Genomic DNA, 23,065 nt, shown 5'->3' with positions numbered 1-23,065 from the left:
GAGAAATCAATATTTCCTTCTCCTTCCTTTGCTCACTGAAGAAAGAACTACAGATTTGCTTTGAAAATGTTGTGACAGATGTAGATGGTGCATAAGAGACTTCGATGGTCTGAAAAGAATCAAGGCAATTGCAGTTTACCAAACCAGATGAAACTAAGCCAGGGATTTGTGGGCAAAGGAAAAGAGAAAGAATGGGTGAAGAGGTGGCTGCTGGCTAGTATTTGAGAAAAAGAGCATTTTCCCAGCATGAATGTCTGGTTATTGAATAAAATAAACAGTGAAAGAAACTGGTAAGCACTGTAAAACGAAATCAAAGTATCTTGCTATTTCTTGAGAAGACAGCAACGTCCTAGCTGCTTGCAATAAATACTGAACCAGAGCAAATGTTGCTTTTTCCTGGACTCAGTCGTCTCTTACCATGATCTCAGTGAATAGGTTTACTGGGGAAAAGTTATACTGTTGAATATAAATTTGGGTTCTCATCTCGCTTACAGCTGCTTTACATTGGTATAATGCCATTTGGTTTCAGTGGAGTAGCTCAGGATTTACACCAACATATGAGAGAGGGAGTGAAGCTCGAAGGGTACAACACCACCATCCATGAATGAGCCAAATTTGCTCCCTCCTCTTTCCATGCCACTATGAATTACTGGGAGTTACTAATTCTCAGCACCAGTCAGGATCTGAGCCAACTGGGAGTCAGATCCTGTTAATCGGCAAGGCCTTCCTTGTGCAACTGACTTTTTATGGGCAGATCCCTGTGCATGGATGGGGCCTCTTTATCTTCAGTGGAGATCTCCTCAGGCACAGACATCCACCTGCATTGAGTCAGCTACAGGATCAGGGCCCTTTGCTGTGATCTGAAAAGCTGTATTCTAACACTGAGCACATCTTTGAGTCGCAAAAGATATTACGTTAAACTACAAAGTTTCAAATCTTTTAATCTTTTGGGGAAGGCTGTGGTAAATTAAGTATTGTAGTTCCTCCTATGCTAATTTCCTTTTGTTTTACCTGATTAAGTTGAGGGGGAAATCTTGAATCAACTATTACATTAACAAAATGTTTGCTGACACAGTGGCCTCTCTGAGGCTTCACATCAGCAAAAGCCATCACTCTGCTTCCAACTCAGCTTTCACGCTAGCCCCTGGTTTCACTTGTTTAGACCTTTTCCTCCCCAAATGACCTTTTGGGCTCAAATTTTCCAGATGTGCCTGCAGCCCGAAGCAAAGTTTTTGGTAGGTTGGAGTAAAATCTACCCAGTCATTTCTGACATGGATGAGTGGAAAAAATTGTATCATTTGCTGATTTGAAAATTATTCATAAGATTCCCTTTGCAAACACATAACTCCTAAATGGCTATGTTTTAAGGGTGGGATTTTCAAAAGTGCCAAGCATTGACTTAACTCTGTTCCCACTGAAGTCAAGCCAGCATTGAAAAAACCATTGAATTCAGTGGGAATGCAATTAAGCCAACCTGAGTGCTCATGAAGATTCTGTCCCATAGTTCTGAAGTCCACTTATGCCCAGTCGTCAGGGATGAAGAGCTATCTCATGGTTGTGGCAAATATATGACACGTGATTACAAATTACTGCATGTGCATTCATGGCTAGATTGTGGTTGGTTTTTGTGTGGGAACACAGGAAGGGATCGTGCAAGGAAAAATTCCTTCATCCTTTCTGTCTATGCACAGTCAAGCCAACATTTCAGTCCCTGGGCACAAGGTCTGCTTCCTGCTAACATCACCCGGGGTGCAAGCTAGCCAGAAAGAAGTCGCAGGAGCTAGTAGTCACTTGGAACCTAAGTTAAACAGAGCAGTGTGGTAAAACACCCCATGGCCCCGTAGGTGGCTGTGGGTATACCAACCTGCCAAAATGTTGGCATCTTGGGGGCTTTGGGCACCTATAGAGTTAGTTGGCAGCAGAGCAGTGGTTTGTGAATGCCATTATCACCTATATGTTGGATTTCAGAGCCTATTAAAGATATGCCTTTCTCTGCCTCTCCCTAAAGTACTGAGTTTTCAGTCCACAGCTTCTGCTGAACAAGATCTAAGAAAAACTTTTCCATACAAGCTTTCTCCTTGAGCCCTCTTTTGTAGCTACATACTCTCTAGCCTAGTTGCTGGACTTACACCTGTTACTTTCAACCCCACTCACCGCACTCTCATTCTGTTTCCCATTTCTCCCTCTGTCTCTTCTAGGAATTGTTTCCTGTTTCTTTTCAGAACCCTTCTTCCTAATCTTTCCCCAAAATGGCTCTTTTCTCTTTCCCTGATGTGGCACAAAACATTACATTATTTGGAACAACAAAGGGCTTTAACAAGATTCGTATGCTTTTGGGGGGAAAGGTGCAAATGGCCTTTTTTTACCTACAAAATCTTGTCTCAGTGCACCCCTGATTTTTTTCCGGCCAAGCTCATGCTCTTGATCTTAAAGCAAACTAAACCTAGGGTCCAACTCAGTTCTGCCAACACAGCTAAAATCGTATTTCACTCACGTCCCAGCTATCAGCAGGTTTAAACACGTGTGCTGACACATTGAGGAGCAGGTGATGCCATGACTCCACCCTCTCTCAATCAGTGGAGTTGGCCATCCATGGAGAAAGGCAAAAGCTGCCTGTATATAAGGAGTAGCGAGAACTTTCACATGTCAGGAGTTCAGTGGGGTTAGCTAAGATAAGCCCTACCCTTGGCAATAGGTATCAGGGCTTTGCTAAAGTAGTAAGCACACCCCTCCGCAGTGGTTGTAGGCTGAGTATAAACAATGTATAATTGCCAAGATAAGTAACTTTCTTAAGATAAAGTCACTTTCTTTTATTTATCTAACATGAGTTGCTTTTACTCTTTGTAATCAATACATGGAAAGTAGCTACAAGATTTAGCTTAGTATTCACGATACACTTCATTTTAAGAGCTGAACCAGTAATGAAAAGTGGATTATGATACAATGTCTAATTTTAATATAAATGCATATTTTTTTTAAAAAAGGATATGAAGGTAGATGGTGTCTTCAGGCTATGTACAGCTCAGAAACCATTTCTAAGTCACTTAATTGAATAGCTTAGGCTTTGAGAAGAGAAGGTCAACTACTTTCATGTGGTGCATTGGTGGGATAAGACATAAAATATCAGAATGCCACTATGTAAATCCATGGTATGCCCACACCTTGAATACTGTGTGCAGTTCTGGTCTCTCCATCTCATTATATATATATATAATAGATATTAGAACTGGAAAAAAGTATAAAGAAGGGCAACAAAAATGCTTAGGGGTATAGAACACTTTCCATATGCGGAGAGATTAAAAAGACTGGGACTGTTCAGTTTAGAAAAAAGACAACTAAGGGGGGAGATGATAGACGTCTATAAAATCATGATTGATGTGGAGAAAGTGAAGAGGAAAGTCTTATTTACCCCTTCACAAAGAACTAAGGGTCACCCAATGAAATTGACAGGCAGCAGGTTTAAACCGAACATAAGGATGTACTTCTTCATACAACACACAGTCAACCTGTGGAACTCATTGCCAGTAGAAGTTGTGAAGGCCAAAAGTATAACTGGGTTTAAAAAAGACTTAGATAAGTTCATGGAGGATAGGTCCATAAATGGCTATTAGTCAAAATGGTCAGGGATGCAACCCCATGCTTTGGTGTCTGTAAACCTTGAAATGCCAGAAGGTGGAACTGGAAGACAGGGGCTGGATCGCTTGATAGTTGATCTGTTCTGATCATTCCCTCTGAAGCATCTGGCACCAGCCACTGTGGGAAGACAGAATGTTGGATAGATGGACCATTGGTCTGGCCCAAATTGGCTGTTCTTCTGTTCTCATAATCTGAAACCCTAATTTAAAAAGATAAGCTGCTATCTACCTCTATAACAGCCAGCTTTCCACCAACAGCTCCGTCTTCTTATAACTCCCTAGTGCCATACTGCACTTAAAGTGTTTTATTCACTCTGTACTTTTGTGTTTATTCACCCTATTTCCCTAAAAGTTGATGACACTAGTATTCCAGGCAGTTAGTTTATGCTATATCAATTCCTCTGATACACTGTGACAGTTGTTGCCCTACATCCCATTTAGGGTCCACTTCTATACTCCTTACTTGGGCAAAACTCCAATGGAAATACTTGGAGTGAGTCTTTTGAAGGAAAACCTCTGGGCGCCACAGGAAATGCTGCAAGAGGATGGTCTTGTGGCTGAAGCACAGAAGTGGGAAGTAGGGGAGTTGATTCTTGACTCTGCAAGCGTACCACCACCACGTATAACTTTACTCTGGTGAGTTGTCTCATTTAAGGCTCAAATCCTGCAAATATGCACATGCTTAAACATGTGGGTAGTCTCAAAGAAGTTACTGGAACTATTCACATGCTTAAAGTTAAGCACGTAATAAGTGTCTGCATGATCAGTGCCTAAGGAAATGGGACTCACGTGAGCAAAATTACACATGGGAGACAGTGTTTTCAGGATCATGGCCATTGGTTCCACTCCCAGCTTTCCTAGAGATTTCCTATGTGATGTTTCACAAACTGGCTGGGGGGAGGAGGATGGGGAATGAGGGGGCACACAGAGTCCCTGATGTGGTAGGGAAGGGGGAAAATGAGGGGGCACACAAAGCCTCTTGACTGACTTCTCTGAGCCTCATTGTTCCCAACTGTAAAATGGGGCTACAATTGCTTACCTAGCTTACAGTTTGTTGAGGCTTAACTTCTCAATGTTTGCAAAGCACCTTTGAGATCCCTGGAAGGTGCAATAGAAGTGCAAAGTGATTCATGACTCATTTCTGGTTATCGTAAATAATTATTGCTCAGTAGGTAGCTCTCTTCAGGCTGGCTTGGTGGAGGGTATGGAGGACCCTGGCATGAAGGAAGAGGAGTCACACAGTCTCTTTCATGGGGTGGGGGCAGAATCAGGGGCACACAGAATCCCAGTAGGGGTACTATGCGGGAAAAGGTGGAATGGGGGGCACACAGAGCCCCTGGCATGGGGGGAGCATGGGGGACAATGGTATGGGGGTGAGGGACATGGGGGCACACAAGGCCCCCAACATGTGGTAGAGGAAGGAATAGAGGGCACACAGGGAGCTTGTGGGGAGAATGGGGGGAATCAAAGAGCCTCTGATGTGTGCAGTGAGCTCGGCCTGCTGAAGCAGTAAAACATGAAACCCTCCTGCAGGTTTGGTTTGCAGCAGACAGTTCATTGTGATGTCTGGCTGATATGCTAAACACAATAGGCAGTTATTGCCAAAATCTCCCTTTTCGTTACTAAAAATAAAATATAACATTTTTAAAAAATTCTGTTTGAAACATCAGGTTCAAATCTAGACAACCTAAGGGTATTACTCAACAAAGTGAGAAAACAAGTCCCACACATACTTTTTTATTTGTATTGTTTTAAATAATAACTGCCTACGAATTACTACATCACCCTTTTATAATGGAAACTTTCCCAGCATGCTTTGGTGATTGCTGGCCCTTTAAACTCGGCAGAGAAAGCAGCTGCAGCCCTAAAATAGCCATTTTGTAACTGACAGCTGGTTACAACTTCGTCCTTCCTTTCAGCTAAGACTTAGACTTTCAGCTAAGTCTTCCTATTACATTTTCATGTTCTCTTACCAGGGAGGAGATTGGCCCATCTAGCCATTCAGCTAAGACTTAGACTTTCAGCTAAGTCTTCCTATTACATTTTCATGTTTCAGAGTAACAGCCGTGTTAGTCTGTATTCACAAAAAGAAAAGGAGTACTTGTGGCACCTTAGAGACTAACCAATTAAGCTCATCCTCAAATAAATTGGTTAGTCTCTAAGGTGCCACAAGTACTCCTTTTCTTATTACATTTTAATGTTCTCTTACCATGGAGGAGATTGGCCCATCTAGCCCCACAGCCAGAATTTTGGGCAGAATATGAGTTTATTCTAATGTGCCCAATCTGCTTGTGTTAGAATTTGCAGACAGGAGAAAGTCCTGAATGTTTCTGATAAATTGTATAACACTTATGCATTTAAAATAGCCAGAACCCCAAACCCCACAGGGGATGCTGCAAACAACATCCATTGCAAAGGGATTTGGGGATGACTGAGGGTTTGCACAGGCTGGGAACTTTTTGAGGCATGAGCATTTGTAATTCTGCTGAATGGCTGTTTGTATGGACTGTTTATTTGGAACAATTATTAGGTACTTACTATTTTGTGCTTAAATTGCAAGAAAAAAGAATAGCATGCCAATTATTCATCCAGCTCTATTTGGTGCTTTCAGAGTAATTTTGTTCTATATCTACTACGATTACTGTTCCTGATTAGCTCTGAACTGTGCACACATCCTATTGCTGTTTTGCTTGTTTCAGCCACATCTTATGTCTTTTTATACTATAAGCTATAGCTATACTATACATCTGTACAGCACCTAGCACATTGGGGCACTGAGCTGGTTGATGCCTCTGGGGGTTACTATGTTAGAAATTATTTTAATAATTCAAAGTAGAAAGTTTACTAAGCTGTGCAGGTGAGATAGCAGTTCAGCTCCTACATTCGTTTTTCTCAGGTTAGCTTCATCAGATGCACCTTTCTAGTTCAGCGAATGATGTATTCTAGGGATATTAAGAAGCCAGAGTGTTATTACTCTGTGCTTCAAGAAGAATATTACATATTTGAATTGTTAAAATCTTATAATGACTTTATTCCCAAACTGTCAATCTGGTGTAAATCATGGAGGGTTCCATATGTCACAGCTGATTATATTTAGATAAAAAGCTAGCCTGGACACGTGTTGTATTGCCCTGCAGGGAAGGTGCTGTCTTATTTAATAAGACAGGAGATAGATCAGGTAGACCTATCAGTTTCATGACCTGCTGAACACAAATTATGTTTAGATAAATAAGGAAGGCTCCTAGCTGGTATATCCTGCAAGAGGTTTCATAAATCCATTTACTCCCATCACTTACTAGCTGCAGTGTAGTGATCTTATTGAGGAAAGATGAAAATACGGCTTTAAAATAAATATCTTTTGCCTGCAGTTTTGAAGTAAAAGCCAGTTCAGAGTTTAGGAACATGAACCCAAATTCTGCTCTGTTACACCAACGTCAATACAGAGCCTTGTGAGGTACTCTGGTCTGACAGTGGTACAAGATAATACAATTGGCTCCTGTGGTTTACCATAAGGAGGTAAGAATTTCGGTGCCAATCCTGCAAAAATGTATGCACATATTTAACTTTACGCTCAAGTAATCCCACTGAAGTAAGATGTAAAAGTGAAATGTTAAAAACTGGAAATTAAATCCTACTGAGGAAAATGGAAAGGAGCATAAACTCTGGCAAGTCAACTGTAAAAGTATAATAAGGCAGGCCAAGAAAGAATTTGAAGAGCAGCTAGTTAAGGACACACAAGCTAGCATCAAATCTTTTAAAGTACATCAAAAGCCAGAAGCCTGCCAAACAATCAGTGGGGCCACTGGGCAAACAAAATGCTAAAGGAGCTGTCATAAATATAAAAGGAAGGGTAAACCCCTTTAAAATCCCTCCTGGCCAGAGGAAAAATCCTCTCACCTGTAAAGGGTTAAGAAGCTGAAGGTAACCTCGCTGGCACCAGACCAAAATGACCAATGAGGAGACAAGATACTTTCAAAAGCTGGGAGGAGGGAGAAAAACAAAGGGTCTGTGTCTGTCTGTCTGATGCTTTTGCTGGGGACAGAACAGGAATGAAGTCTTAGAACTTTTAGTAAGTAATCTAGCTAGGTATGTGTTAGATTATGATTCCTTTAAATGGCTGAGAAAATAGCTGTGCTGAATAGAATGAATATTCCTGTCTGTGTGTCTTTTTTCTGACTTAAGGTTTTGCCTAGAGGGATTCTCTATGTTTTGAATCTAATTACCCTGTAAGGTATCTACCATCCTGATTTTATAGAGGTGATTCCTTTACTTCTATTAAAAGTCTTCTTGTAAGGAAACTGAATGTTTTTTCATTGTTCTAAGATCCAAGGGTTTGGGTCTGTGGTAACCTATGCAAATTGGTGAGGATTTTTACCAAACCTTCCCCAGGAAGTGGGGTGCAAGGATTGGGAGGATTTTGGGGAGGAAAGATGTGTCCAAATTCCATTTTTTTCAGGAACCCAGATAAAGTTTGGTGGTGGCAGTGGAAATCCAAGGGCAAAGGGTAAAATTAACTTGTACCTTGGGGAAGTTTTAACCTAAGCTGGTAAAAGTAAGCTTAGGAGGTTTTCATGCAGGTCCCCACATCTGTACCCTAGAGTTCAGAGTGGGGAAGGAACCTTGACACACACTCTGCCAGGATTAGGCTTTCGGGGAAGGTGCCCCTTCCATTTCAGTGGACACAATCTAAACAGGGTCCTCATCTCTTCCTCCCTTTGAGAAGCAGGATGGGCTTGTGCTTAAATCACTGGTGTGAGACTCAGGCTGTCTAGCTCCAGTTCCCAGCTTTACCACAGACTTCCTGTGTGAGTTTAGGCATGTCACTTAATCTCTCTGATCTTGGTTCCCCCTCCACAATACAGTGGAGAATGATAATCCCTTTCTCCCACCCTCTGCCTTGTGTGTTTACAGCACAGTCTCTTCAGGACAGGGCCTTCCCTGGGTTAATGTCATTCTCTAGCTTCTTCTTGATCCACTCTTGCTCCTCATGTTGCTTCCTTCTGAAGATGAGAACACCTATTGTGTAGGCTGAAAAGCTCCCATATTCTTTGACTCACTGCTTCTCTTACTACCATTCATAATTACCACATTCTTCTATGCACTTTCTTGCTCTATTTTAACTCTCCATTTCACTGTAGCTACATGAGGTGACTTTAGCTATGTCTTTTGTCCTTGATTTTTCTCTGTGGCTTCAATTTTTTTTGGATGCTCCTGTATTTTTTCCTCCAGAAAGGTGAAAACTTGCTTATATTTGAAACAAATGTATTTCTCCCTACTTGTTGAAGAGAACAAACACTACACCTGGAATTACTTGAGTTCTTTTGATATTTTTTCTAATCCCAGATACAAATGTGATCAAACAGCTTGGGTCTAGAGCTGGTTGAAAAATGTTTGGGACAGTTTTCTGTCAAATAATGTTGTCTTCTCAAAATTGAAATATTTTGTTGGTGCTGTCTAGTTTTTATTATAATTATGTCAAAAGTTTTCATTTCAACTTAATTGTTTTGTTTCTTTTTGTTTCAAATTTTATAATTTAATATTACATTATATGTATATATTTAATATTGTTTCAGCATTATTGAAATAAAATGTTTCAATGTGCCTGAAATGAGGATTGTGTTGTTTTTTAATTTCCATTCTGTGAAAAATTTCTATATTTTAACTTTTTATTCTCATGAAAAACTAAAACAAATTTCAGAGTGTTGGAATTTCCCACAGAATGGTAATTACTTTTTCTGACCAGCTTTCTATAGGCATTTGTGGTGAGTAAAAACCTATGTGGTAGCTTAGCCCATTCTCCTGCCAGTACAGAATTGTTTCCCAGAGGATATATACATTCGTGTTTTGCCCAGTATAATTGGCATTCTCCTGAATTTATAATGGAAGAGTTGTGATGAATAAAGGTCATTAATTTACTTACTCCAATATGTGTAGTGCATGATGATTTTGACCATAAAGCATCAGATTTCAGACACTTTTTTCTCTCTCTTTTTTTTTTTTTTTTTTTTAAGAGGTTCCACAGGACCCGGTCAGTTTTCAAATATCTTTAGATGGCTTTGAATACCGTGGAGGCCCTCTGACACCATGGCAATGGACAGTGCATAAAAACATCTGGTGACATCATGACTTTAAGGTCTCCTGGTGCTCCACCTTGGGTAGTGGTATCTCCGCATTGCCCCCAACACTGCTGTGGAACTAAGTACAGCTCAACATGAGCATGACCTGTAGAATCAGGCTCCAGAAGTTGGTGTGATTCTTAATGCTTTAGACCAGGTTTTCCTGATGAAAGGCAGATGAGAAGACAAAAAGCATTAGAATGAGCTAATTAAAACCACTGACAGGAAAGAGCTGTCTGATGCCTGGGCCGTGAGCGACTGGCAGGTGCCTTTATTATTTAAAGGGCTGGTGACATGCCACCTAGGAAATTACAGGGTAGCAAGTTTAATTTCAGCTGCGAGGAAAGTCTTAATAATGATCTAGTGAAGATGGAGTGGGAGGACTGCTAAGGGAGGCGCAGCCTGACAGCTTGATATTTTGGTATGTAGCACTGTTTCAGGAGCGAAAGGCTGGGCTTCTCCCAATCTTAATGATCTTCTTTAAGAGAAGAAAAAGGGAATGAACAAAATATATGATTAGATTTTAAAAAATGGTTCAATTAGGCTAAAGGTTCTAATACATGTTACAGCGAAGATCTAATGAGCCTGATTCACACCACACTGAACTCCATTCATTTCAACGGAGGCATTCCTGATTTATGCTAGTGCATGTCAGAGGTGAATCAGGCCCAGCACGTGCAACCAAAAATGGAAGAAAAGCAGCTTTATTGTTGTTAAAGGATAACAAACAGAGAAGGTGGCCCTTGATGGAATTGTTTGCATGGTAGAAAAATATTTCTAGGCTATCCATGGATTGTTACCTAAGTTGTGCAGGTTGGAGCTTTTATAGTTAATGACACAAAGCAGTTTCCATTCAGACCCTGTTTTCATCTCAGATCTGATCAAAACTGTGGGGGCTTTTGAGTGTGAAAATGTGTGAAATTTTTCACTGTTTTTTTTTCACATAAGTTCATACCAGTGAAATTTCAGGAGCTTTAATCACATTTTCCTCAGAAGAGAATGTGGAAAATACAGAAATCATGTGGCAAAAAGTGCACAGGTTAGTGGACAAAATACCAGATTGGCTGTTCAGAGGCCAGGTTTCTATTCTCAGCACTGATAATGGCCCAATGTATGACCTTGCTTAAATGCTTCTGCTTCTCTTTCCTCTTACACCCTTTATCTGTCTTGTCTTCTTAGACTGTAAGCTCTTAGGGGCAAGGACTGTCTCATATTATCTTTGTACATGGCCTAGCACTTGGGTCCCCCCTCAGTCTAAACCTCTCATCCTGCAAGCTGTCCTGTGTGGGTGCACCTCTGAGTCTGTGCAGAGCCCTACTGAATTCTATGGGTCTCTGTATAGGGGCATGGATCTGTCTGTGCAGAACCCCTTGTAGGATAGGGGCCTTAAGTTAATGGTGATAGAGAAAATTATTATTTTCAGCAGAGCAGGAGTTAAAGACCCTTTTTCAAGTTGATCTCAGAATGACAAAAATAATACATTAATGCTTCTTCACTCTCCATTGTGCTTATGCTTTGCAAGACACATGGTGTAACTTAACCCTCCAACTTCGGCATGTTTGATTTTTTTCTTGGTGCATGCCCATTGCTGGCAGTGTGCAGGGCTGGCACTAACTCCATCAGGGAGTTGACTCAAAGTTACTTTGCCTGCATCAGTTCATGTAATTACTTTTATTTCATTACTTGCTATTTTAAACAATATTAACAGGTGAAATAACAAGTGTTCAGGATGTACTATGCATATGATGCTGTGGCGGGCGCTGTAAAGCACAGACCTAAATATCATCATCTATATTTTGCATATGAAAAGGTGATGGGAAATGTGTTTTTGTTTACATAAGTAAAAGCTATTTTAACATCCCAAATAAATAATCCAATAGACCAGGGATCGGCAACCTTTGGCACACGGCCTGTCAGGGAAAGCTGCTGGCAGGCCAGGGCGGTTTGTTTACCTGCAGCGTCCGCAGGTTTGGCCAATTGCAGCTCCCACTGGCTGCAGTTCATCATTCCAGGCCAATGGGGGCTGCAGGAAGTGACGTGGGCCGAGGGTTGTGCTGGCCGCCGCTTTCCTCAGCCCCCATTGGCCTGGAACGGCAAATTGCAGCCAGTGGGTCCTGCAATCGGCCAAACCTGAGGACACTGTAGGTAAACAAACCGGCCCGGCCCGCCAGTGCCTTTCGCTGATGGGCTGTGTGCCAAAGGTTACCGATCCCTGCAATAGACTATGTTTAAATTTTAAAATAGCAAGGAAAACCAATTTTAAAATACAGCAGCTTCCTCCTCTGCTTGCCAAGCCTGGAGTTCAGAGTTTTGTGTTTTTCACTGCTGTTGTACTGTTACCATGAGGGTTTGAAAGCTTAAGTCTAACGTACACCCCCCCCCCCTCTCTCTCTCACTATGAGGGAGTGGGAAGTCTTCCTTTATTTTGAATTGTGTTTGTTGATTCATGGTAGTGATTGGGATGGATTGGAGGTATAATTTACTTTTTTGGTTTTGTAATTAGTTTTGCATTATACTTTTTGATTGATGTGAAAATGTCTAGAGCCTAGGCTAGAATCTCATTTTTGTGTTTAGTTAAATCCAAAGAAAGTAATTAAGCTTTGGCATACTGCAAATGTAACCTCTGGAAACATCTTTTAAATGACTATATTTGTTATGTAATACGTTGATGTAAAATGTTTTAGGTTCAAGGTCTTTGTCTCTTTAAAACTCTTAAATTAAAATTAAGACCATTTCCTGTGTCATGTGAGAGCAGAGGAAACACCTTCAGCAAAACTGGAAGGCATGTTGTAACAGCCAATTGGAATTACCAGCTGAGGTCCTCCTGTTCATATCTGGAGATTATGAAGCATCTGTAGTTTGGGATTAAGGGAGACTTGGAGGATTCCAAAGACTAAGTAAAAGGCAGTACAGGACACATCTGTAAGACGCAAACTTGAACAACAGACGTGGTTTTGTGTCCTCATTTGACTTTTGTGAATTACGGCAGAAGCTGATCATTTTCTAAACCTCAGACTGCAGTTGGAGCCATATGTATGGTAATCGGAGGAGCCAACTGCTCCAGAAGAAAAGCTGGTGTGTTCCACACAGAAAGGAACTCTGATTATTCTTATTTTTACCTTTTACCCTGAGACCCAGATTTAAGATGTATCAGTCCTTGCACACATTCTTTCCCTAATTACAGACTGTATGTCTGCTACCTAGTAAATATGGGTCACTAACTTTGCTACACCTCAAGCAGTGCAATGAAGCCCCTGAACTGTCTTAGAGGTTCAGAATGTCATTATCTGTTGTGGGAGCCAGAGAGTCCTGGCTCCCAGTTCTACTGTCATTGAAATCAGTGGGAGCTTTGCCACTGACTTTCATGAAAATAGGATTGGGTAAGTTAGGTCAGATCTTGGCAGGTGAAAAGCTTCTCAGTTCAATTTCCTAAGCATTAGCATTGGATCTATTTATTATGCAATGCCTAGTCGAGAAGAAATATAGAGAAACCATTATGGGTGAGGCACACTGAATAAAAAGTAAGTGATATTTCCTCTGAGATAAGAGAATACATACCAAGCTTCACCATGGGCAGTAAACACAAATGGGTTATTAACCCTGTAAAAATAGGGATTCATATATGGGAATTACCACTGAACCTTAAAGTGTGGGCTACTCTGAAAAGTGTCATGGCAAAGGCATCATGGATTCTATATTCCTTAACTCCCAAAGGATTTATTTAATTGTCAGGCCCATAGACTCAGCCAGCGGTGTGAGAGAGGAGCTGAATTCTTTCTCATACTTCAATTATAAAGGCCTTCAGTGATAACAGTACAACACCCACTGCTTTCAGCGCCGGGGGACAGGCGTAACTGATTGGAACTTAGTAAACATGCTGATGTTGATGCACAAGAAGGAATAGAATCCACCTCAGTGAATTTTAGCTATGTCAGCTCTGCTGGGCTAACAGGAGTGCAAAGGAGGAGAAATATCTTTTGTCACTAAAGTCAGCAGATCATACATGCTGGGAGCTCATCTGTTGAGCAAGAAGGTGCCATTTTTTTTTACATAGTGTCTTTTCAGTGTAGAATATCACTAGCATTTCAGATAAATTGGTATTATATGTTAAATGACTTTGTTCTCTCTAAGCAGACTAACTATATTATGTTCAATGTAATCAACATTTTAAATTAATACAGATACTTTCCCAAACCAGAATTTCAATACTTGTGTATGCTACAGGGGGAAAAATAGAGAGATCAGTGCATTATGAAATTCATATATATCACCAAAGAAATACAGGTCAGCCTGTTTTATCTTGGGTCCTAAATCCATATGTTGGATCCTATATCCATTATGTTGACATCAATGGGGCTTGCAGGGACTCAGCATTTCTCAATGTCAGGCCATTTAGATGCATAGGTTCAGAAATTCAAGTTTGAAAATTTTGACCTTAACGCCTGGCTCAGCAAGCTACTTAAGCACATGCATAACTTTAAGCATGTGAGCTAGTCCTATGGAATTTATATTAGGCATGTGCTTAAGTAACCTGCCGAGCCAGGGTCTTAAATCACAAACAGTTACTGAGATTTCCTTTACAAAGAAACTGGAATTTGAAATTTTCAGATACCCATTCCAAAATTCTTGTTATCTCCCTGGGTGTTTGTGCAATACCCAGCACAATGTGCATGTTGCTATATTTGTTAAGTCTTGGAGTATTCAGATGGCCAAGTGGCTCTGAATTTTTTTAATCGGAAACTATTTGAATTATAAAAGGGCAGTTTTCTCCCTGTCACTGCCTCAAAACATTGCTTCTCAGTTTTATAGCCTTCATAAAAAGAGAGGGATGAAGATGCACAAACCATAGTTAAGTTTAATGAGTAAAAACCAGACACCTGAATGTATCCCTTGTAGAAACTTGGTATGAACTCGGTTTAATTTATTTTCCTCTAAAACTAACCCCAGTGTAATAGCTATTAATTAGCCTTATTGATGTACTATACAGCTGAGATGATATATGGTTCATTATCTTGTTGTTTGTTTTTTTTTAATACAAAGTTTGCTGCTGCATCATAAAATAAATGCCATTTCAACTTCAAACTTTGGCTGGCAAATAGTAATACTTGCCGCATATAAAATGTTATTGCTCTTAAAAAGTCTTTGCAGTCTGTTGAGCTGAGATTTCAGTTACCCGAGGATGCTTCTGTACTGCTGAAACTGTCAGTTTGCAACATTCTTTGCTAGGATTACATTTTTTTGCTGACAAAAGCAGGATATTTAATTCTTACAAGAGGGGAAAGAGGTCTCCCCCTGACAGCAGTAACTATGGTTTCATACCTTTGTCCAAGTTCTCCAATATATTTCATAAATACTCATGGTTTAAGCCTCTCAATTTTTTCAACATTTTTGAATTGTCAAAAAAATTGTTTTCAGGTCAGGCCAAGATTTTTTTTGGAACTGACAAATCAGTTATTGGCACAGTTCTATTTACATTAATACCTATTTCTAATCTAAAATACTTTACTATTATCACTGAAACCTGGCTCTTTGCAAAACCAAACCAGTTTTTAAATCTGGCACCTATAGTCTTATTTAGACACCAAATCCCTATGTTTGTGTCTAGATACAGACTTAGGTTCTTACTTAGTCACTCACATTTGAAAACTGGGCCCTTTGCTGTGGTAGGAGGTGCAGATCTTGTCCCACATCTAGCAAGGAAAGTGGGTTAATTCCACAATTGCCTGACCTGGGTGCTAGGAGTCGCAAGGTAAGCGGGTTGGGTGGGTCAGCTGTGGGGAATCCATTAATTCCTCCAAGCACACCATATAACCTGCCTGTGTCAAGTGTGAGGGCCTAATTCTGGCAGCAAATAAAAAATAAATTAATTAAATTTCAGGAAGAAGGCTGGAGTTGAGGAGTTTCCTGGCCCTTCCATCTTTTTTTCTTCCTTGTAAGGAGTTGAATCTTTCCCCCTTCAATATGGTACCTTTCACTGAAGGATCTCAAAGTGACTTTCAAAAAGTAACCAGTTGAGTGTCTGAGGTAGTAAGGGATAGCCCTATAAAAGGATCACTTCTCTCACCACTAAAATGGAGCAGGTTGAAAATTTTCCAGTGGAAGGCTCCTCTATATTATAAGTAGCCTGCCTGTATGTGGTGGGGCGTCTGCCCTACGCTGGCAGAAGAGGGGTTAAAGCAGCCCCGGGTGGCTGAGCAGGAGACAGCCAATTAGGAAAGGGCTTGTAGAGACAGCCAATTGGGAGAAGGTTTAGGGAGACAGCCAATCAGGGCCAGGCTGGGCCATATAAGAAGGACTGCTGAACAGAGCAGCTTCAGTCACTCTCTGGAGCTCAAGGAGGGAGGACTGGCTGTCCTGGAGGAGGGAGAAGAGCATGCGCCAGGGTCAGGGGAGTGTTGGTGAGCTCCTGCCTGAGCGCTGCCAGACTGAGGCCCTGATAAAAGGGCAGAGAAGGCACTAGGGCTGCGGGGAAGTGGCCCAGGGAAACAGATGGCAGGGGTTTGAAGTGATGCAGTGTGTGCCTGCCGGCTAGAGGGTCCCTGGGCTGGAACCGAGAGTAGCAGGTGGGCCCAGGTGCTACTGATGCAGGTGGCTAGACCCTGGACTGTAGCTTGCCACTGAGGCAAGTGGCTGGACAGAGGACTGCCAGCCCCCTGGAAGGAGGGGGAGAGAATTGAGTGGGGCACAGCCAGAGGGCTGTGTCCAGAAGAGAATACCATGTTCCTGAGAGTGACACTGCTTCTGATGGCAGAAGCAATGGTGGTGAGATGCCACTAGGTGAAGGCACACTGGTGAACCAGAGTTAATTCCCAGGATGGCCAGCAGGAGGCACTGCAGTGGTGAGTTAAGCCCTGTTAGTGTGTATATCCTTTTTTGGTGGTGTTTTAGAAAATGTAATACCATTATCAGAGCCTTCCTGGGGACCCTGGTCAATGACCATGACTATCATTTAAAAATCTCCAGCTCCTTATAGGAAAGCCTCTAGTGGGGGTGGGCTCCCAGATCTACAAAATTACTTTTATGTTTTTCTCATGTCACACATCAAAGTGGATCCAGCATGCTAACACCCTTGCCTGCCCAAAAGGTCTGGCTTATTCCAACTAAGCGGTACCAATTTCATCCTTGCCATCATGGAAAAGCACCTATTTGATGCAACCCAGATTTGCAGATTGGGAACAAATTTATAATTTGGAAGAACTGCCTGAGATGGAGCATCATATAGATTTCCCAATTAGTCAGTGATCAGGGCTTTGTCCCTTGTCTAACACTAAAACAATGTCATGACCCGGCACTCTCAGCGGAGTGGCAGTACTTATAACAAAGACACTTCCTAACATATCAGTTTGGACCAGATGCTATGGGACTGTCTGAGGCCCCAGAACACCTGGGAACTTTAGAAATACTTTCATTAACTCCCCAGGTCCATGCCCATTATGTATACTTTGTTAACGAAGAGGAACTCTATTTGTCTGGTGTTCTTGGTAACATTCTTACCATGGGCGGTGGGTATCAAAGGCCAGGGCAGGTTAAGCCTCCCCTAACCCAGGCTGTGGCCCCACCAATGTTCTGCCCCAAGGCCCTGCCTCCCTTCCCCGCTCCTCTGAAACTGGCGGGAGCTCAACTCCCACTGGCAGCCTGGTGCTTGGGCCCACTAGCGGCCAGGGGCTGGAGATGCCCTGGGCGGCTCGGGCAAGCCCAGGGGGTGGTCAGGCCAGCAGCTTGGGGCAGGCAGGCCAGGGCTGCGGGGAGGGGGAGAAGGGGGCTTGGGGTTCCTCCAGCCGTGGTGGGGAGGGGCACTTGGGAAGAAGGGGTGGGGTTAGTGGGTTAGCCTCCCTGAAGGGGGCATTCACCAGCCACCCATGATTCTTACATAATGTTAAATACTTTTGTTGCAATAGTAGCCTGAGAGCCATAGAAGAGTTTATTCCAAATGTATTGGACACCATAGAGACCGCACAGGATATGCGCTGATTTGTGTTGGTACTGTAGCAAATAAAAAGGAACACTGATACATGTGCCGTGGGACTCTCCAACTGTCAGGCAGCTGTGGAAAGAGGTGGACACGAGTTAAAATAGTGCTTGGTTTTAGCAAGCAAACCTCAGCCAAAAATTATATCCTTAGGTTGTTTACCTGCTAAACTGGGCTTGCTGCTGCAAAGATGGTTTTTAAGGGCAGCAATGATCACCAAGTGCATAATTTTACAAAAATGGAAGAGTAGGTTTATGCTCAGAATCAGTTCACGTGAGCATTTCTATTAAACAAGTTTTGCTGGTCAGCTTCCCAAGCCTGACACTTTGGTTTGAAATCAGAGCTTTCCTTCTCCTAGGTGAGCTGTTTGTTAAGGATAATGAGCCTCACCTTCCTCTATCAGCCACCTAAAGACCTTCCTCATGCGAGTTGTTTTCTCCTACACAGGTGGTACCCAGCGACTGCATTGTGAGACAATGTAGGCTTCTTATGGACTTAAGAATACAGAGACCTCAGAAGCATCTGAACTCCTGGGCACTGGAAAGGCCTAAGTGATGGAAACTGAAAGATGGGAATGAAAATATCTTCAAACAAGGAGTAATGCATAGACTTCCTGACAACACAGAGAGATATGTGGAGGACAACTGGTTCAACTGAAAGTCAACTTTGCTGGAAAGAGCACATGAAGACCTGGGTCTGATGAAACCAGTACCGAAAAGGATAAGAAAGGAGACTTATTGGTGGAATCCTCAAGTTAAAGAATTGGTTGAGGGAGAAAAAGGGTAAACTTCAAAAAATGGCTGACCAATGGCTTGAGCAGTGATAAGGCTTCCATAAAAGCCAAACAGGAGACCAAAAGACGTGTGGACAGCTAAAAGTATGGCCTGTGATGAGCTATATAATCTTTTCTTCCTCATATCCTCCCATTTCATCTATAGACTTGCCAAGGAAAAAGAGAAAATGATTAAGGAGTTTGCTTATATTAGAAATGAATATGGTATATTGCAAACAATGGTGAACCAAACAACATTATTTGGAGTGATTGTTTTGAAAGAGTGCTGAACGAGGAGAACCTAAGGCAGGAATTAATGTGTAAGCCAAATCAGGGCATGATAGATTGCATACAGGAGGAAGAGGTTGCAGAGGCACTTAGGAAAATGAAAAAGGGGAAAGCAACCTGGACCAGATGAAGGGCCAGTAAATGTGGTGAAGATATTGGGAAGGGAAAGCATCAAGTATCTTACCAGTTTGTTCAATTGTATTTTTAAGAAAGAGAGAAATGCTGGATGAGTGGCATCAAAGCTTTGGGGTTAATTTTTTAAACATAAAGGAGATGTTAAACAGTGTGCTAATTATCACCCAGTTAAGCTGACATCACATGCTATGGAAGTATGAGAAGATTATTGAGAAGTGTCTGTAGAATGGTTGAAATTTGGTCGCTATAGATTCATGTCAAGAAGGAGTACAATTGATGCGATATTTGTGCTATGAATCCTCATGGAGAAGTTCAGAGAAAACAGACAGCAACTGGTTATGGTCTTTGAGGATCTGGAGAAGGTATACAATCATGTGCCAAGAAAACTAGTTTAGTGGAGTTTGCGATGGAGAGGTGTACCAGAAGGTTATGTCCTTCTTATCCAGGATTTGTATGATGGAGTGACTAATGTAGTCAAAACTAAATGGGGCTACAGTTGAGAATTTCCAGTAAACATTGGCCTGAATCAGAGGTCAGAGTTGAGCCCCTTTGCTTGTGGTTGTTATGGATATAAGTGAGTATTCAAAGGAAGCAGCCTCAGAACATGCTGTTTTGTGATTTGTGAGACCTGCAAGCCAACTTTGAACAGTGGCAATTTAGTTTTGAGCAATCTGGGCTTAGAGAGAAAGTTGGTAAAACAGAATCTATTACAACTGAGCAAGGAGGACTCCACCACAAAGAATGACAGGCAGAGAGCTTAGAGTGAAAAGACTTAAATACCTGGGATCAGTAGTTGCTGATGATGCTCAGCATCATACTAAAGCTGTGTGATGCAAATGGCAGGAGCTGACCTCATTCTCTGTGACAAAAAGATGAAAACAAAGTTAAAAGGTAGAGTGTATAATACTGTAATTTGACCCATCTTAATGTATAGAACAGAAATTGGTCAGTCACAAAGGAAATAAGTATGCTCTCCACCATGGAAATGAAGATGTGGAGCTGTTCAAGTGGTTGGAGACTCTGTGATAGGCCCTTTAAAACCTCATTTCATTTCCCATGTGGGTTGCTCCAACTGAAGACAAGTTGAGGGAGTCTAGGTGGTGTTGGTATAGGCATATTTAGCAGAGACCTGAGAGATGGCTCTTTCAATGATTGTGACCAGAAGACAACCAAGAGGGAGACTAAAGTCTTGGTATGTGGGCTGGATATCAGCTGACTTGAAAGACCAATCTTCATGGCATCCTGATGTACTATCATGAGTTTTGGAAGAAGGCTATAAAAGTTCCCAACCCTGAATAGGGAAGTAGCAAGAAAGAACAAGAGACCAGAAGTATTTGGATCTGTCTGAGTTAACAGCCAAAGAAAGAATAACTTATCACCATGGAGAGGAATTCTATGAATCTGAGAAATTTGGACCCTGTTTCTAGATATATTTGGATACAGTGTTGAGATGGCTCAGTTTTCCAGTGGACATTTTGTCATAGTCAGAACTTTCTGCAGGAACATGTCTATCTCAACTAGTTACATTCTGACATTACCAGTGAAATATTTCAATTCTTCATTTAGAAATTTTTTAGTAATCATAATTTATAATGTAAAATAAGAAATGTTGAAATTGGTACAAAATGTTTCAATTTTATTTAAAACATTGTTAAAACATTTTTTTTTAAATTTCATTTTGTGGGAAACTTTGGTTTTGTTCCCAAAAAACAGCAATCATGAGTCAACCACGTCTCGCAGCCATGTCTAGGGTGGATTGCAGCAAGAGTGTTTAATAACATGCAGTACAGACCAAGAAGGGATTATGGAGATAGTAAGAAGTTGATACATCAGTGGAAATTAAGGTAGCAGAATATCTTGCACTGGAATTTGTCCAGGATATGAGGATTGACACCTTCTACTCTGACCAAAAGAGTGACTATCATAGGCCAGGAATCTCACATTTAAGTGTCTGAAAGGTGACAAATCCAATATTGCTGTGGACCCTGACACCATACGAGCAGCATCGCTTCGCTATTGATTGAGGAAACAGTGTACTTACTGAATTACCAACCCCTGGTAATATGAATCCACCTATTCTATCGAACTCCTGGCCCATTGGGAAGCCAGTGAGACCTCAGCACAAGATGGCACAATCGCCACTACTAACATGAACTTCTATAAACAATTATAAAGAATGAAAATTGGGTTAAGATGAAAAAGTTCAGGCAAAACATTTTCTCTCCAATAGGCTAAAATAATAGTGTGCAAAAATTCCATTGGTAAGTGGGGTTGTCTTTGTCCCCCTGGTTTTATCATATTGGCAATAAATCTCTGGACAGTATAATGGAGTTTATAGTCCAAGATTGTCCTCAGAATGATTAATACAGAATACAACAGCCAGCCAGTCATCCTTTGTCTGAGCAGTGGGTAAGATACATAGTACTGTACCAACATATTATATATTATTGGAATGGGATCCAAACTATTATAAATTGAAAGCTCATTCTGAAGAATTGCATTGTTTCCCTAAACTAAGTAAATGTTAAAAACAGCCAGCCCTTCAGGAGACTTATCTCTGGAAATGAACGTAATGTAATTCATGCTGTATAAGGCAGACTTTACTCCTGATGGATGCTGTTCAGTTGGTATTAAACTCTGATTTGCAGAGTAGGATATTCCTTGAGGAAGCAAAATTGCTTGCCAAAGCCAGCAATACGAGTGCACAGCAATTAACAATGTGCCAAATCCTTTGTTAATAACTCAGGTAGTCAGCAAACATGGTCACCAGCTGGTCTGAAAATATTGTGAAAACAGTTTATGAACCTCCTCTAAATTTAAAGTAGAACTCTATATAATCTCTGGTATTTTAATCACATCTTTTACTTAAGCTGTCTCTTAAACACCAGCGACCCTCATGTGAGTTGAGAGGAGCTACTCTAGCTGTTCTATTTCTATCAGGGTAGGGAATCATCACATTCCAGCTACTGTGGGAATTCCATTTAGGGCTGGCCAGAAAACAAGGCTTTTTCATGAAAAAGTTTGAGGTTTGGAAATTTGTTCTAATTCCACAATGAATCGTTTGTGGGGAAAATGAGAACGAGAGACTAGCTGATAGCCCAATGGTTAGTACATTTACTTCAGATGTGGGATATTGAGTTTTGAGTGAGTCCTGGTGCCGTATCATGGAGCACAGGGGCTTGATTCTGGACCACTGGCTATTTTGGTTTGGATCTCTCTTGTTTTGACCAGAAATTCCATCCTGGACCTGCAAGCTGAGTTGAAACTGATACTTTCTAATGAAAAGTTTCAGTTTTGATGAAACTGGTGTTTTTGCACTGGAAAAACATTTCCTAGTTTATTTCTGTCACCATGGGAACAACATAATCAAATAGAGTCCAAACCTGCAATCCCTTAACTCTTTTTTTTTCTGTAATTCTTACTTGAGCAAATCTCTCCTTAATTTCACTGAGCTTTGCCTGGGTAAGGGCTTTGGGATTTAGCTCATGTAACATAACGTTTACGGCACTCTGCATTTATTCAGTGCTACCCCCACGTCTTTGCCACTACATCACTGGGTCTGGGTCTTCCAGTATGAACTAGAGAAGACCAATTTCACATCCACAAGGCAGGTCATGTAGTAGTCTCAGGAGGGTAAGGATTGGTAGAAGAATCACTCCTCAACACTCTTTGCCATGATGCCTACAAAGAACTTGGCAACAATTAGGTTGCCGGTGTGCTGAGACCACTGCTGATCAGGCTCTTTCCTTGTGCTCTCATCTTTCTGTATCTGGTGTCTCTTGTCTTAAACTTAGATGTCTCTTTGATGGCAGGGACCATTTTTTGTTCTGTGATTGTTTAGTACCTATCACACTCAGGTGCTGCTGCAATATTAAAAAGATTGATAAGGTAACTAAATTTTTGCTGACAAAATCATGAAATAGATGCTTGTTTGCAGCAACACCTTGTAAGAGTAACCACTGCTTATGAGTAACCTTTCCCCTGGGAACACTTGCCCTACTGTGACTTGTCCACTCGGTAACAGCAACAGCTGCTGCATAAAAGCAACATTTGTGACATCACATCCGGGGCAGAGATTGCGGGGTCGGGGGACATATAGGGGCATTGTCTGCCCAAACTGCATCTTTCCACTCTCCTCCCAACCCTGGCC

Source organism: Natator depressus, chromosome 2, assembly GCF_965152275.1.
Source record: "Natator depressus isolate rNatDep1 chromosome 2, rNatDep2.hap1, whole genome shotgun sequence".
In the NCBI taxonomy this organism is placed as follows: domain Eukaryota; kingdom Metazoa; phylum Chordata; order Testudines; family Cheloniidae; genus Natator; species Natator depressus.
This window is presented reverse-complemented; position numbering follows the sequence as displayed.